The sequence below is a fragment of the Hypanus sabinus genome, chromosome 27, assembly GCF_030144855.1.
Source record: "Hypanus sabinus isolate sHypSab1 chromosome 27, sHypSab1.hap1, whole genome shotgun sequence".
In the NCBI taxonomy this organism is placed as follows: Eukaryota; Metazoa; Chordata; class Chondrichthyes; order Myliobatiformes; family Dasyatidae; genus Hypanus; species Hypanus sabinus.
This window is the reverse complement of record NC_082732.1, coordinates 29,219,436-29,236,203: the sequence shown is the minus strand read 5'-3', so window position 1 is coordinate 29,236,203 and position 16,768 is coordinate 29,219,436. Positions and strand designations below refer to the sequence as shown.

At 39.3% G+C, this 16,768-nt stretch overlaps 1 protein-coding gene across 6 annotated transcripts in view; it reads right to left on the bottom strand.

The window, feature by feature from the left end:
- The window catches only part of kcnab2a (potassium voltage-gated channel subfamily A regulatory beta subunit 2a), a 318,636-nt gene that overhangs the window by 281,719 nt on the left and 20,149 nt on the right, over positions 1-16,768 (bottom strand). For 2 of the 6 annotated variants that reach the window (XM_059952118.1, XM_059952122.1), the window contains exon 2: positions 5,425-5,549. The exons of the other annotated variants lie outside the window; for them this stretch is intronic. The gene's annotated coding sequence lies outside the window, so the exon portion shown is untranslated. The remainder of the gene's footprint in view (positions 1-5,424; positions 5,550-16,768) is intronic. 6 annotated transcript variants of the gene reach the window in all.

The window sequence follows — 16,768 nt, the reverse complement described above, 5'->3', positions numbered from 1 at the left end:
CTTTCAGCCATGACTCCACAATATCCACAATGACATACCTGCCAATCTCTAACTGCACAAGATCATCTACCTTATTTTGTACACTGTACGGATTCAAATATAACACTTTCAGTTATGCATTTGTCACCCTTTTCAATTTTGTCCCCCTTTTACCCTGCAACTCATCCCACTGACTGCAATTTTGCCTTATCATCTGGCTGTCTTTCCTGACAATCTCACTACACACTACCTCTGCTTGTAAACCAACATCCCTATCCTCAGCTCTATCACTCATTTCCCACCCTCCCCAAATGATTTACTGCCCACAAGGATATTGGTTCCCCTCGGTTTCAGGTGTAGCCTTTCCCTGTTGTACAGGTCAAACCTTCTCCAGATGAGATCCCAATGATCCATAAATCTGGAACACTGCCCCCCCCCCCCCGCCTCAGTTCCTCAGCCAATGCATTTATCCGTCAAATCATCCTATTCTTGCCCTCAATGGCATGTGGCACATGCAGCAATCCAGAGATTGTTACCCAGGAGGTCCTGTTTTTCAGCTTCTACTTAGCTCTCTACATTCTCTCCTTCAAACCTCCTCCCTTTTCCTTCCTCTGTCATTGGTACCGATATGTACCAAGATGTCTGGTTACTTGCCCTCCCCTTTACAATGTCATGGACGCAATCCAATACGTCCCTGACCCTGGCACCTGGAGGGCAACATGCCATCTGGGTCTCCTATCTACTTCTCTTTCTATGGCATCTCCTATCACCACTGCATTTCTCCTCTGGCCCCTTCTTTTCTAAGCCACAGCACCAGACTCAGTGCCAGAGATCCGGTTGCTATGGCTACCCCCCGTTAGGTCATTCTGCTGAACAGCATCCTTGTTATTGGGGGAAGCAGCCACAGGGGCACTCTACATCAGCTGCCTATTTCCCTTCCCTCTCCTGATAGTCACCCATTCACCTGCCTCCTGCAACTACCTCCCTGTAGTTCATATCATCTCCTCAGCTTCCCTTACGAGCTGAAGGTCATTGAGTTGCAGTTCCAGCTCGGTGCACTTGGGTGTAAATATGGTTACCCAGGAGGCTGGAAGTCTCCCAGAATCCCCACATCTCACACAGAAAAAAAACCAAAACACAGCCCATAGTATCATTCTTACTTCTGTAACTATAGACTTACAGATGAAGAATGAGCAAGAGAAAGATTACAAGATATTTATGTCGCCCATGTCTGTTATCCCCCAAGCCTGCTAAGCCAAAGCCAAAGTCTCCCCACTCTAACACTGGCCCATTGCAGCAATGGCCGCTCCACTTGCCCGTCTTATTTTTATTTCACCTTGGCCGCTGTTCAAGCTCTGAAAAAACAGCTACGAATCACTAACTTTTAAGGCTCTCTCCTCGACCTGGGTGAAGACACCATTACTTTCACCTCTGAATTCAGATTGGCTAATAAAAACCCTTAACAATGGACATCTAAGAGAAATAAAGTATTTCCAACATTAGCTACATCTTAATATAAATGTATGTTATAAATGCCTGCAGTCACTACATTATATAAGAAATTTGACCTAGGGCTGTCTTTACAGCTTTGCTCATATGAAAGAATCATATAAAAGTTAAAGATTGCTTGAAAAAATATCTTGAAAATTTGCAATGATATGCACATTTAAAAAAAGACTTTGCATTTCAGGTCAATGGTATGTGCTGGAACATTATGTGACAAACTAAATTGTCAAATCACTTAGATCCCACTTTCAAAATGCACAGCATTTTGCCAAGTTGTAAAACTGTTATTGCAATAGCTGGTGCGCAGATATTTTTAGTCCATTGCATCCCTCCATGGCTCATTAAACAATATGCACAGATAAAGGTAAATGGGTAACCAACTCAACTATCAGTGATGTTTATTATAAGTGGTATCTTGAATGTGCTTGCGGTTAAAAAAAAAGTTACTTGGAGGGAAAAAAAATTAGTTACCTTTGCTTTTCTTTTGAAAAAGCACGTTAGCATAATTCAGCACATGCTAAGAGCTTTTGGGTCAAGAATTCAATATACAAAATTATATTTAAAAATGCATCTGAAAGTCTACCAATGCCAATATATTTAAATAAACTATAAAAAAGATCATTTGCATTTAATCAAATTTTTTAAATTTACACATATTTAGAAAGGCAAATGACATAATTACACAACCATCAAGCCTTTATGATTCTTCTGCAAAAGTCAGTTTTATCAGCAGATCTAATTATTGATGTAATTCAGGCCTATCTGACCACAGTGATATATCACCTTACACAGCCTTCATCCAACATCTATATACCAGCACCTAAGGGTGAAGATCTAAGAATCAGAATTAGATGGCTGAATCACAAGTGATTTAGTGAGTCTGGAGATTTTTGAGGCTAATTACTGCGTATCAACCATTATTAATTAAATCAGTTCACTCTCCACCAATTCAGAATCAAATCTCAGACATACTTGATTTATAGGACTCAATGCCCTGTATTAAAGTGCATTCAACATGAAACTATAACTTTACTAAAACACTTAAATCTCCTTAGATTGAGTGGACTGAGAACTGACCAAACATTTCATCACATTTGACAACTAAGATTAATTCTAACATCATGCTCGTTGATTAAAGTGGATATTGGATACAAACATTCAAATAAACCAGTGCCCAATTAATTTGTTCTGAAATACATATCAGCTTAATGGTGGTGCTCTCAGTTGTAGAAAAAAGATTAGTTAAGCCAATAATTGGTTCAGACATTATCTTAAACACTTTGTCCCATAAGCCAGGCTGACATATACTGACTGAGTGTCAGGACTGGCAAGACTCAATTCAAGCACATGTGGCATAATGTCACAGCTATATGAAAATAAAGCTTCCAACTGCATGCAGGGCTACCCTCATAATGAATGTTACATTTGAAATAATGGATATCCTACCATGGCGGTCCACAGCCACCAACTTTGCCACTAGTTGGAGGGGCATGAATGGAATGATGTCATTAAGGAAGACGTGAAGCTTATCAAAAAGCTAACCAGTTGCCCCATCTCAGTATGCAACAGATGTGCTGTTTGAGCCATGTCTGGCCTACACAGGTGTGGGTGCAGTGTATAAAAGTGTATTTATTAGCTCTAAAATCTAGGATCTTGGTCTAGAGAATTTCACTGTAACTGCATTTATTTTTGAATATTTATCTGCACTGATGCCACAAGCGTTCCATCATGCAAAGCATTGCAGCAAGAGGAAAAACGAAGATTTGCAGTTGCACAAGGGTAAGCGGATGGCCGTTTTAAACACCGTTAGACTGTTAAGTTTCAGTTGTGTAGATTCACAAAATTTTGACACCACTTCCTTGTATGTGGTGAATTAGCTGTTAAGTAGTATCAGTCATCAAGAGACAAAGGACTGGTGCTGAATAATGGGATTAGACTACTTTTCCAGCAATTCCTTCAGCACTAGTTTGCTTTGGTAAGAAAAGTAAGAGTTGCTATCTAGACTTGAGATGCTGTCTTTTGCAAAGGCTAACTAAACGCCTTGTAATAATGGAATCCTGCATTCTTGCTTGCTGCTTCTCTTTCACCTCCCCCTTTGAAGCTGTGTCAGCTGTAGCATGAACGTTCAACCCTCAGTACTGCACACAATGCCATAGATCCCTCAGTCAACCACAATTATCAGGATATAATTACCCAGAGCTACAAACGCAGCCACTTGCTTATTCAGATTGGCCTCATTGAAGGTAACCTTTCAGTATCATCAAAAAGTGCCCTTAGAAAAGAATCGATACAATTACTGGTAAGGATGATTTCAGAGTTACTTAAGGCTGTAATTGCAAGGTTAAGTAATTATTTGCAGATATGTCAATTTTTTTTTAGCCTTTTCAATGTCACAGTGTTCTCACTGACTTCATCAGCAAGTTCCAACATTCTTGGAAAACCAAACTGCTGCTGTATTGCTCCTTAGGAACAGTTTGATATATTGAATTTACCAACTTACCTCACTATCAAGGGGGCTCTCTGATCATACACTGACAGTAAATTTAGAATTAGTCATATCAAAAAAAAATTGTCTTTGCAAATTTAACTCCAGCTCACCCACTCAAAGGTTTACAATTCTGAACTTTCTTCTGTTATTTCTTACATAACATAAAACAACAGGAGTAAGAGAATGCCATCCAGTATTTTCAACCTCCTCCACCATTCAAAGTCTTCTACTTCAGAGCCACTATTCCCATACCCTGCTCCTCTTAATGTTCTGAAATCCAGGGATTTGCATTTTCACTTAAATACTGAGTTCCACAACCCTCGGTGTAGAGAATTCCAAAGTTACACAGATGCCAAAGAAATTTCTCCTCATCTCAGGCCCATTCAGCTCACCCCTTATTCTGAAACCTAGGCTCAAACCAGGAAAACATCCTCCCTGCGCCCAGTTGTCAAGAACTTTTAAGAATTTGTAAGTGTTAATAAAGTCTCTGAAACTCCACAGTTACTGCCTTCTGCGTATTCCTGCATTTTCTATTTTGATTTCTGATATATAACAGCTGCAGCTTTTTTCTGCTTCAATTACTGATTATCCTCTTCCCTGACTGATAGGTGCAGGATCTAGTACTTCTGTCAACATTTTAAAGCCAGCATTTGTCACACTTACTTAGTGGCCCTTTGAGATATAAGGCACCTTCTTCACCTATTCCATATTAAGTACTTGGATCACTTCAAATGGGAGGTAGAAGTCAATACTTTAGTAGGAGCCAAAGCAAGCAAGGATTTCCTAAAGCAGTTGGATTTTTAAGATGAACCAATAATCTTGTGACTATTTTTAAATGATAAACAAAGAATTCTGTAACTACTATGGTAGGATACAATTCACTTTGGGAAGTTATTATTCCGTGCCTCTAGACAATTTATAACCAGTGACATATCCATTGCTCCTCCTCGAGTAAAGCAGCGCAGATCAAAACTTTAATCTGAGAATCTTTGCTCTATTCTACTCAGTAACACACTAAAAACCATTTATGAAATGTATTTTCCCACTAAATCTTCTGTTAGACAGCAAAAATGAAACTTGTAATACTGTGTAATTTCCTTCATACATCATTCATTGTCACAGGGATTACATCATCCCAACAGGCACTGATGTAGTCTATTATGATCTTTATACTGCATCTCTTCCACATTTCATTGCTACCCATCTCTAAAATGACATCTCGTATTAACAGCTGGAGGTAACAACAGCAGCTGGTCCAAAGGTTATGATATGAAATGGTATTAGGGAGCAAACAGTCAGTTGATAGCCATGTCCTCAATATTAAGAAGGTTTCAGGCTACTGTCAATGTTGGGCAAGTTTCTTCATACAATAATGTCACTCAGTGAAAGGGAAAGAAAACAAGGTAAAATATTATTGAAACCAGCCAGGCATTTTTATTAGATTGCCATACCATTGGAAGGTTGCGCAGTGGAGATTGCTTTGGAGCCCTTAATTTCTCTGAGAGGTAGGTTAAGAGAGGCATCTTCAGCATCACCTCCAAGGAGCTTCTGAAGGCTGAAGCAGTTTTCTCATTCCCTGGAAATGAGAATGCTTGGAGAGTTATCCTCTTCCAAAAGTCCCATCTCAACTACATAGAACACTTCTAAGCGAGTGATCACATCCCTTAATGATTTATTTCAGCTACTTGGGAAAACTTTCTGCCATTATTGCAATTTTCCCAGCAAGACAAATATCATGCAGGTTTGCACACTTCAGATTAGTAGTGATAGGTAAACACAAATGAAATAGACGTGAACCAAATCCAAGCTAAACCATAGTAATGCCAGTCCATTGCAAGTAATAAGAGAGACATGAAAATCTCAGGAAGTTAATGATTTATTCAATTGCACACCACATACATTTTCAAGGATTCTCTTTAGTTCAATAATCAACCTTGCAATCTCAATGTCCAATCAATAATCATATTTGTTTTCTTAAAATACATTACTACCAAAACACTTTTATCTTTCATGTTTATACATTTTCCCTTATATTTTCTTCCCCGATTTTTTTCTCAGTTTCCCCTGTAGTTAACACAGATTAGCTGGGACTTGGTTCATATCATTTTCCTCAAGCTAACATTCACCTTGAAAGATGATCGACCACAACTAAACTTATTCAAGTCATCAAATGAAAATCAGGTGCTAGAAGTTTGAAATAAAAACCATAAAAAGCAAATCAGACAGCATTGGGGGTTGGGGGGGAGATAAAAAGTGTTACTGCTTCATGGCAGAAACTAGCCATCAGAACCTCTGATCATCAGTTCTATCAGCTCCGATTAAGAGTCCCTGTCCTGAAACATCAACTCTATTTTCTTCCAGGACATCTTCAGTATTATATTTTTATTAAACCTCCAAAAGGACCACAACCTTGTTGTAGGGTTTGGAGGCTTGTGTGCCTCAATGACCGGGAGAACTATGTTGGCTGGAGTCATGGTTTTAAGCTTGGGCTCTTGGTAGGGTCACTCATGCCAAACAGGTGAAAGGGTAGAGGCCAGATTAAGAATGGGCCAGCAGTCCTCCAGATTCAGGGGGCTCTGCTCAGGGCTAACAACTCTGACTGGTAAAACAAAATTGTTAAGGAAACAGCAATATAGAATCCTTCTACATCTGCGTGTGATGATATTCCTGTGTGTCCACCAGGGACTTGTATGACTGACAGTAGTGAAAACCTAAAGGAAGCTACTACTGACAAGATGGAAGGAAGCCCTGAATACCACCAGAGATAGAGGACCTTCTCTGCTGCCCTAAATGCCAGTAGTGCAATGGGCAGTAAGTAATTTATTAAAAAACGCCAACCAATGTTAAAAAATGCATTTTATAAAAGTAACACAAATAAAAATGGTCATAGTTCAAAGAGGAAGTCAAATCCTATTAACAATCAAAATTATTTTGCAAAAGGTATCAAAGTGCCTGATGAAGAAACTTAATTCGGTGCAGTCTACAAGTACTTTCGTAATACATTTATATATCCCCCATAGCAGACTGATTAGAAAAGTGTGGCAGATCTAAAGAAAAAATTAGAGGATTCAATCCAAAATTATGATTAGTGGCAGGATGTAAAAGATAATGGCCTACAACTGTTCTAGTTACTTGAAAGCTCTGCTTCCAGCTTCTTTAGGGTGTAGCACTAGGTTTCTTGATTTATTTTTCGTATCATTGATTTAGATGACTGTTGAATGCAAGATGAAAAAGTCAGCAGATACTAAAACTGATGTGGTTGATAGTAAGAAAAAAAGTACAGAGAGGTAGCAAAACTATAAAAAGAATTCAATGGAGAGAATTGTGAGGCGGTACTACTGGAAAGAAAATAAAGAATACAAACAATATTGTATAATAAATATTATGATATTGAGAACAGGAGAGGAAAGGAGTACTTGCCTACTGAACGCTAAGAGGACCAGTGGAGAAAATTGCTAGGCCTCCAACATGATAAATTCCATTTGCTTACCGAGACATAAAGTATAACTGCAGTGTGGTCAAACTAGGAAAGCATAAAATATTAGTTTGTCTGGGGTAAAACAGAATTCTGAGTTCTGTTCTGATTACCATGCAACTAAAACCTGAGACGGCAGCCAAGGAGTTAGGAGTAGATTTAATAGGATATTTTTTAGAAATGGATAGGTTAAGTTACAAACCAAGGGCTGCTAAGTCAGACAAAGGATGCCACGGTGAATTTTAATTGATTTAAAATTACGCCACACCTAGATGAGATGAATGAGAAATAATCTTGGGACACAGATTTCAGGCAACAAGTAGACAAACAAGAGGAGATTTGAAGATTAAAACATTTTGAGGTACTTGAAAGGGTTGTTGGGGCAGAAATACTTATTAAATTTGAAATATACATGGATAAACATTCATAATACCATCATCATGACCTTGCAGTCAGAGAAATGAATACTGGAATTAATCTCAATAGTGCTTTTACTAAACCAATTGGCTGACTGACCACCCAATTCTACGTGTTCACAGGAAAAAAATCTGTTTTTTGGTTTCAATTTATATTTGAAGTTTGTTACATAAAAGGGCCCCCTGGGTGACCGAAGACCTGACTTATGGAAATAGAACTTTTTGCAAACCTTCCAGAACTTTTCAAGTTCAGAAAGTTAGTTACAGAAATTTAAACATCTTCAGGAGCCATGATGTCAGGGTAAATCAAAGAACAACCAGTCTTAACAAACTGTTTACATGTAATCACCATTGTCTTTAGAGGTGTAGATTCACAGCAGAAAACCATTTAAGGGATTTGCTTTGGAAGCTGTCAAGGCAATTTCTTCTAGTGACACTGCACGCTGGAATTGAGGAGATTGAGAGGGGATCTGATTGAAACGTTTAAGATAATTAAAGGATTTGATAGGATTGAGGCAGGAAATATGTTCCAGATGTTGGGAGAGTCCAGTACCAGAGGGCATGGATTGAGAATAAGAGGTCAGTTATTTAAAACAGAGTTGAGGAAGAGCTTCTTCTCCCAGAGAGTTGTGGAGGTGTGGAATGCACTGCCTCGGAAGACGGTGGAGGCCAATTCTCTGGATGCTTTCAAGAAGGAGCTAGATAGATATCTGATGGATAGGGGAAATCAAGGGATATGGGGACAAGGTAGGGACTGGGTATTGATAGTGAATGATCAGCCATGATCTCAGAATGGCGGTGCAGACTCGCGGGGCCGAATGGTCTACTTCTGCACCTATTGTCTATTGACATTTGTAAATACTTTATCAAATAATGTAATATCTATTTGTACTTTAAGGCCATCGAAACTAGCCATTTAGATGTGAGGTGTACCAATTCTGTCCCACTGTAACTGAACAAGGGTTGACTATAAATAACTGCTCATGCTAACTGACCCTTACTGAAATTGTTCATTTCTGATCTACGGCAAAAAAACAGGTTCACGGACAGTTCTCAGGAACCACTTCCAAAATCCAGGGACTGCCTGTAAAGGACGGATAATGTTCCCAAAGTTCTCCAACAATGTTAACGAATTACTAGCAAGAAACTGATAACTACTTAATCAAAGATTAAACCAATCTATCGCTTACCAAAATAGCAGTGCTTAGCCCACTGCTCTGCTCTCTCTATACCAGGGGTGGGCAAACTTTTTGACTCGAGGGCCACAAAGAGTTCTAAAATTTGACAGGGGGGCCGGACCAGGAGCAGATAGACGGAGTGTTTTGGTAATACACCTCATAAGAGAAAATAAAATATCATGGGATATGTAGAAAACATGTGCTTTAATTTCAATTGAAAATGAACAAATGCATTACAACAAAATATCTGTCTTTGAAGTTCCATGGTATTTAGCTATTTATTGAAATGACTTTTAAAACACTGAAAATTAAATGAATAAAATACAGCTTTTTTTAATAGTAACAGTTATTATTTTAAAGCACTGAAAATTCTGTTATCCTTCAAGATATTATCATCATCACTCTCCTCCTGACTGTCTTTATTTCAAAAACGGTAGGAGATGCAGGTCTACTTGTCCTGCTCCTTCTTATTCAATTGTCCCGTGCCAAAACTGTGAAAGCGCGCCAGTATGCGGAGCTCTGTGCTCGCAAATCCCCGCAGGCTATCTCCCTTAGTCGGAACGCTGGCTAATTGTGAGCCGGTTCGGATGTGCCAGGAAATGGGTTGCCACAAGGTCACAAAGTAAAGCGCAAATGTGGAGTAATACGCTGCACCTCAACAAAGGTCAATGTATATAGAGTGCGTCATTTATTGGGAAAACGCCAGAATTGCAGGGAAAAAACGTTAACAAGGTTTATTAATATAATTTCATCAAGTTCTGCGGGCCGGATTAAAAAGCTTAACGGGACGCATATGGCCCGCGGGCCGTAGTTTTCCCATGCCTGCTCTATACCCATGACTGTATCGCTAGGCACAGCTCAAATGCCATCTATGAACTTGCTGATGATACAACCAGTGTTGTCAGAATCTCAGATGGTGATGAGGGGGCATACAGGAGCAAGATACATCAGCTAGTTGAGTGGTGTCACACCTTGTACTTAACGTCAGTAAGACCAAAGAGCTGATTGTGGACTTCAGAAGGGTAAGTAAAACAAGGGAACACACACCAATCCTTAGAGGGAGCAGAAGTGGAGGGTGTAAGCAATTTCAAGTTCCTGGATGTTAATATGCCTAAAGACCTAACCTGGTCGCAGCATATTGACACAGCTATAAAGAAAGCAAGACAACAGTTATACTTCATTAGGAGTTTGAGGAGATTTGGAGTGTCACCTAAAACACTCAAAATTTCTACACATGTACCGTGGAGGACATTCTGACTGACTGCATCACCATCTGGTATGGGACCAGGGAGAAGGGAGGGGAATTGAAGTAAGCTACAGAGGAAGAAGAGCTGTGGAGAAACAAGAGACTGCATGCTGGAATTTATAGCATCAAACAAATCTAGAGGGAGAAGCCCGGCAGGTTAGGCAGCATCTATGTGAGGAAAGGATGGATCAATGTTTTGTACTAAAACCCTGATTAGGGCCAAGAGTCGAGAGGTGAGGACCAGTACAAAGAGGAGAAAGGGAATGGTAAGGAAGGCATCTGAAGTGATTGGTTGACCGAGGAAGGGTGCAAGATCACAAGTAGTTTATGTCAGGTACTTGGGGGTAGCAGGCTTGGAATTGGGAGACAATGGCAGGTGAATGATATAAAGAGGCGAACAAAGAAAGAGTGGGGAAAAATTAAATAGGGGACAGACAGAAGTAGTGAGGGAGGGCAGTGTAAGGCTTTTTGCCCCAACTTGTCTATGCCGATGAGACTGCTAACCTGACTGCTAACTGGTAACCCTGTTTACCAGTATATGGCCCATACTTCTTTAAAACAGGGGTTCCCAACCTTTTTTATGCCATGGACCAACACATTAGGCAAGGCATTCATGAACCCCAGGTTGGGGACCCCTGCTCTAAAGTTCAGCCAGTGATTCCCAACCTGGGATCCACAGACTCTTCAGTTAGTGGAAGAAATCCATGGCATAAAAAAAGATTGGGAACTGTTTATGAACCTATGAATTCTTCCATTTTCTGACTTATTAAAAAACTCAATCTTAATCTTTCATTTTGCGAAGAAAACATGCTGCTTCAAAGAAAAAAAATATGCTGTGCTTTTTTTTTTACTCAAACTTCACCCTGCATTTCAACAGTTACATTGTCATCATCTCAGGTTCATTTAAAACTTCCTCGTTGCCACTGTCATGCTTTGTGATTCCAAAACATGAAATTAATTGAAAGGAAAACAAGGGAGCCAATAATGTAAGTTTAACTTGGTTTTACTTTAAGCAAGGTGCACATGTATCAAATTTACATACTTTTACAGATAACCTGCAATGCTTATGTAAACAAAAAATGCTTAATCAAATATTACAATATTACTCCAATATTACTGAACTATCAAATACACAACAGTTAGTGCAAGTATCTAATCAACCAATCATGTGGCAACAACTCAATGCATAAAAGCATGCAGACATGGTCAAAACATTCAGTTGTTGCTCAGACTGAACATCAGAATGGGGAAGAAAAGTGATGGAAGTGACTTTGACCATGGAATGATTGTTGGTGCCAAGCAGGGTGTGGGGTGATTTAGGTGTCTCAGAAACTGCAGATTTTTATGATTTTCGCACACAACAGAGGAAAGTATGTTTTTAAAAAAACATACAGTGAGCAGCAGTTTATTAATAAGAGAGGTAAGAGGAGAATGGCCATATGGGTTCAAGCTGATAGAAAGGCAACAGTAACTCAAGTAACCACCCATTACAACAGCGGTGTGAAGAGGAGCATCTCTGAATGCACAGCCCGTCGATCCTTGAAGTGGGTGGGCTACAGCAGCAGAAGATCATACTGGGTTTTACTCCTGTACCTAAAAGTGAGCACTGAATGCATGTGGTTAGACAACTGTGAGACCCAAGGATACAAAGCAAAGTCCTCATAAGGAAAGTGAGATCAGCAACTGAGTGGGAGACACCTGATATTTGATGGTGGGCTATAGTTCATATGAGAGCTGAAAATTGGCTTTTGAAATGTAGAGTCAGTTAAACAAACCACAACAGCATCATCATTTTCAGCAGATACAATGACAACATCGTGGTTTGTCCTTAATGAGCAGTATTGCCAATTCAGCAGTCAAGAGCAAGTAGTAATATTGATTCAGCAGTTTTCAGTGAATACAGTTTGAGGCATACAGTTAAATTGGGAATTCTGACAGGAATTCCTAATGGAGAAGTGTTTCCTCTGTTCACACCAATAGCATCTAAAGTTTAAAAAAAAATCCGAATGGAGCAGTTACAAAATATTCTGCTTACAAAACAAAACAGAACATTACCATGTCTTTCTTGTCAATTTCAGCTTCCAGATCAATTACTGGATCATATTAATAACACAGCAGCTAAAACCTCAGGCAAACATTGTGCGTAGCGCAACATGCATTGAGAATTATTCTGCAATCAAGATATAACTGATCAAGTTTTATAACTGATATGTTAGTAAAACAAGAACATAAGACATTTAATTTTAAATATATTTCCCTCAGCGCAGCAGCTATTGGTTCTGAACTTCAGAAGGTGCCATTTTGGCACCCCTATCAAAGCTGTAATTTCCCCTAGGAAACTGGAAATGTTCTGTTATTGCAACACATCAATGACTAGTTATATCAATTAGTCACAATTAACACTGGAAGAATATGAATTCAAATTTATATACGTACACACATAAACACACATACACGTTTATAAAATTCCAAAATTACAAGATGCCTTTTCTCTCCCAATTACACTAAACCTCACTCATAATAGAAAACCACCCATTCCTGGATCTCAGGGTTATTCAGTATGGAAACAGGCTCTTCAGCCCAACTGCTCTATGCCAACCAAGATAAGCATCTCAGCTCGTGCCATTTGCCCATGTTTGTCCTACAACCCTCTGAACCTGCCCTAAATGTGTACCTATAAATATGCCTTTTAAATGCTCAAGTAGCTGCCTCAGTCACTTCCTCTGGCAACTACATACTGCCTTTCATATAAAAAGAAAAGTCGTCCTTCAGATCTCTATTAGATATCTCCCATCTCACATTAGATCTATGCACGGTAGATCTTGACTTCCCAAACCTAAGAAAAAGATATACTGTTTAAGCTAAGCTGAAAATGTTTAAGAACAGGTGGCACATTAATACATGGTTTCTATTTGACAATATGGTCTATAGATAAAATCAATAGGATGAAATGAACTGACAAAACTCCATAACTCAGCAAACTAAGGATGTCCACAAACTTTACTTTCCAGCCCCTCAGCTTCAGTTATGCCAGCCATACTGAAGGTGGAGTGATCATAAGGCATGATGTGAGTTAAATGTGTTGTTTCAGTAACTCAGTCTGCACCATGCAGAGCTAAATTCATTCACAAAATGTCCATTCAAATGCCTCTTCTCTTAGAGAGCCCAACTATGGAGAATCATAGAGTTGATTATCATTAACTTGGCTGAGGGAACCAAATGTCATATGTCCAGTTTGCTGATGAAACTGAACAATGTGCAATTTAGGAATACAGAGGAAAATATAGAGGCTTCACACGGATATGGGAAAGCTGACAGAATGGGCAAAACGTGTTAATTGATGCCACATGTTACAGCAAAATCCATCCTTCTGGGATTCGAACACATAAGCGAGGAAGTCTTACTGCAATCTAATAGCACCCAATGAGACCACACCTACAGTACTGTCTGCAGTTCTGGTACCTTCATCCACAAGATGTGCTTGCATAAAGAAATATGACTAGAGCTTCCAGGAATGGTGGGTTAGCTATAGAAGAGATTGAGTCGACCAGACTAATAATATTGAAGCACACAGAATTCTAACAGGGCTTGGAAGCATGGATGCAGGAAGGGTATTTCCTGTGGCTGAGGATCCTAGGATCAGTCTCAGAAATAAGGGTAGACCATTTCGAACTGAGAGGAGGATGTATTTTTTCACTCAATAGCATGATAAATCATTGGACTACTCTACCTTAAAGGCTAAGTTCAGGTGTCTGGTTCATTCAAACCAGAGGTCAATACATTTTGGGATATCGAGGAAGTTGAGAGATTTGAGAATAGTGCAAGATGATGCTGAGAAAAGCGAGCTACCATGACCATGATTAATAGTGGAAAAGGCCCAAAGGGCCTGTTCCTACACCTATTTCTTTCTGACTGGGAAGATAATAAACAGCTGAGGCTTCTGGAGATGATGCCAAATTCAATCTGTCTGTTATTGAGTTAGCTGTCATTATCTGGGGAGCAGAGCAGGCAAATGGTCTCATGTGCCTTCTGATCCAAATGGAGAAAAACAACCAGATTCACAATTAAGGGAATGCACAATCACAACAAATGAAACATGCACTGGTATAGGCATTAGGTGATCACAATGAACATATTTTTCACCACCAAATACTATGGAAAGCTTTAAACTCTGGGTAAAGCCCTAAACTTTCTACAGCTACTTTATAGGTACTTTTACTCTATTAAAAAGGAATGTCTAAACATGTTAGATTTGGAGACGATTATGTAAACATGTAGGTTCGTAAGAATGAGATCATTAAAAAACAAATTGGCTTTCAAACTTGGCTCACTTGAACGAAGAAAAAGTGTCCAAAATGTGATTGGAGACAACACAGACACACAAGATTGATAGCAAAATCATTTTGAAAGGTAACACAAAAGTCCTACACACTCATTTTGGTCCAAATGCTATTCCCTGATGATACAATGACATTGGGCATAACGCTTCCTCAAAATCCTTGTTTACCAGTACTCACTACATAGAAAAATCTGTAAATGCACATTAACTGAAATCCATTTAACTTTGCATCATAATAAAGCAATATTTAATTGGATTTAGTAACATGCAGCCAGTATTATGTCCATCATACACCTCAAATTAAAAATATTTCAAAATAAGACATGGATCAAGCAGAAAACCTGCGACCTGAAAAACAGATGTCAGGTGGAAAAAACACTGGGGACCTATTCCTATATGCTCTTCAACAAAATAAATTGACAATAATTTATGCAGAAAATCCAACAACATGCTGATAACCACAACGTGCATAGACTCTTCACTAGTTTCAAGACAACCTGCAGTCAAGGGTTCACCCCATTATGAATCAAAAACAGAGATCATCAGGACATACTTAGGAGGAGCATTTAAAGAATTTGCCAACCGTACCTTATCCTTTGATGTGGGTGCCCATGAGTCCATCCGTCAGCAAACTACTCCACTCCCGCCACCACATCAAACCATCTGGAAGCTGGGGGGGAGGGGTGTGGGTGTAGGGGGAAACAAGCCTCCTGCAACATATGATATCCCTGCTGAAGTTGTAAACTTGGTGTAGAAAAACCCCAGAGAGAAAACAGGACAAACTAAGGACCTTAAAAATGCCTAATTATGACCTTCAATAAAAGGAGAAACAAGTCTGATTGCTGGAACTAAAGGAGTCTCACCGCTGTCATCCACCAAAGGTGCTGCTCCACTGCTTCTTCACAGCGGTTAAGAAGATTCGCAAATCACACTGTGTATTCTGTCTATTCCAGAGGTTCCAAGGACTTCATCATCATCACCACAAGCAAACTCCAAGAAAAATGCAGATAACAGCACTGGCTGTGTTATGTAACCTACCTGAGGACTGAGAAGTCTTTGACTTCATCAAGACAGACTGTTAAATATCCTCAAATTTGGTTCCCCTCAATGTTTCATCTTACTTCTACTACATCATAGCATGCAAGACATGATTTTAAACAACATGTATGAAGCAGACTAAACTAAATTGCAGACTGGAATCAAAGCCTCAATACTTTTCCCAGTCTTTTCTCCTACATCTTACAGATAACTGTATTCTCTATAGTATCACGGGCATCTTCAAGGAGCAATGTCTCAAAAAGGCGACATCCATCGTTAAGGACCCCCATCACCCAGGACATGCCCTCTTCTTACTGCTACCATCAGGAAGGAGGTACAGAAACCTGAAGGCACACACTCAACTATTCAGGAACAGCTTCTTCCCTTCTGCCATCTGATTTCTGCATGGACATTACCTATATTTCTATTTTTTGCACTACTTATTTAATTATATATATATATAAAGATAACAAATTTTACAACATATGCTGGTGATATTAAATCTGATTACAGCCACAGAGTTGCACAACATGTAAACAGATCCTTTAGTCCAACGTGTCCATGTTGCCGCAAGGTGCCTTCCTAAACCAGTCCCACTTAACTGTGTTAGGCCACACATCCCTATAAACCTTTCCTATACATGTACCAGTCCAAATATCTTTTAAACATTGTAATTACCTCTACCAATTTCTCTGACAACTAACTTGCTTACTTCCTGCAAGTTTTCTGCAAGAATGCAGTAAATCTACAAATGTTATAATGTCTATCCCAAGTCACAGCTATTTCAGAACAAAGGCCACACCAATCTGTCAGTGAGCTTAGCTTGCAGAAACACTTAGGGACATTCATATCAAAGAGAATGCAAAAGAATTTGAGGAGTGGGCAGACAGGAGCTCAAGTTGTGGGGTGATGGTGAGGAAGAAAGAGATATGACTTTGCTTAGTTAATTAGGTAGAAAGATCATTACTTTCATGTGGTCCATTCAATGGTTTCTTACTTATTCTATCCCAGCTTCAAAAAGTATGTCATCTTTGTCACAAACCATTCGTGGACAAATGCTAGACAGTAAGATTAAAGTGGATCTGTACCTTAATTCAGCCTTT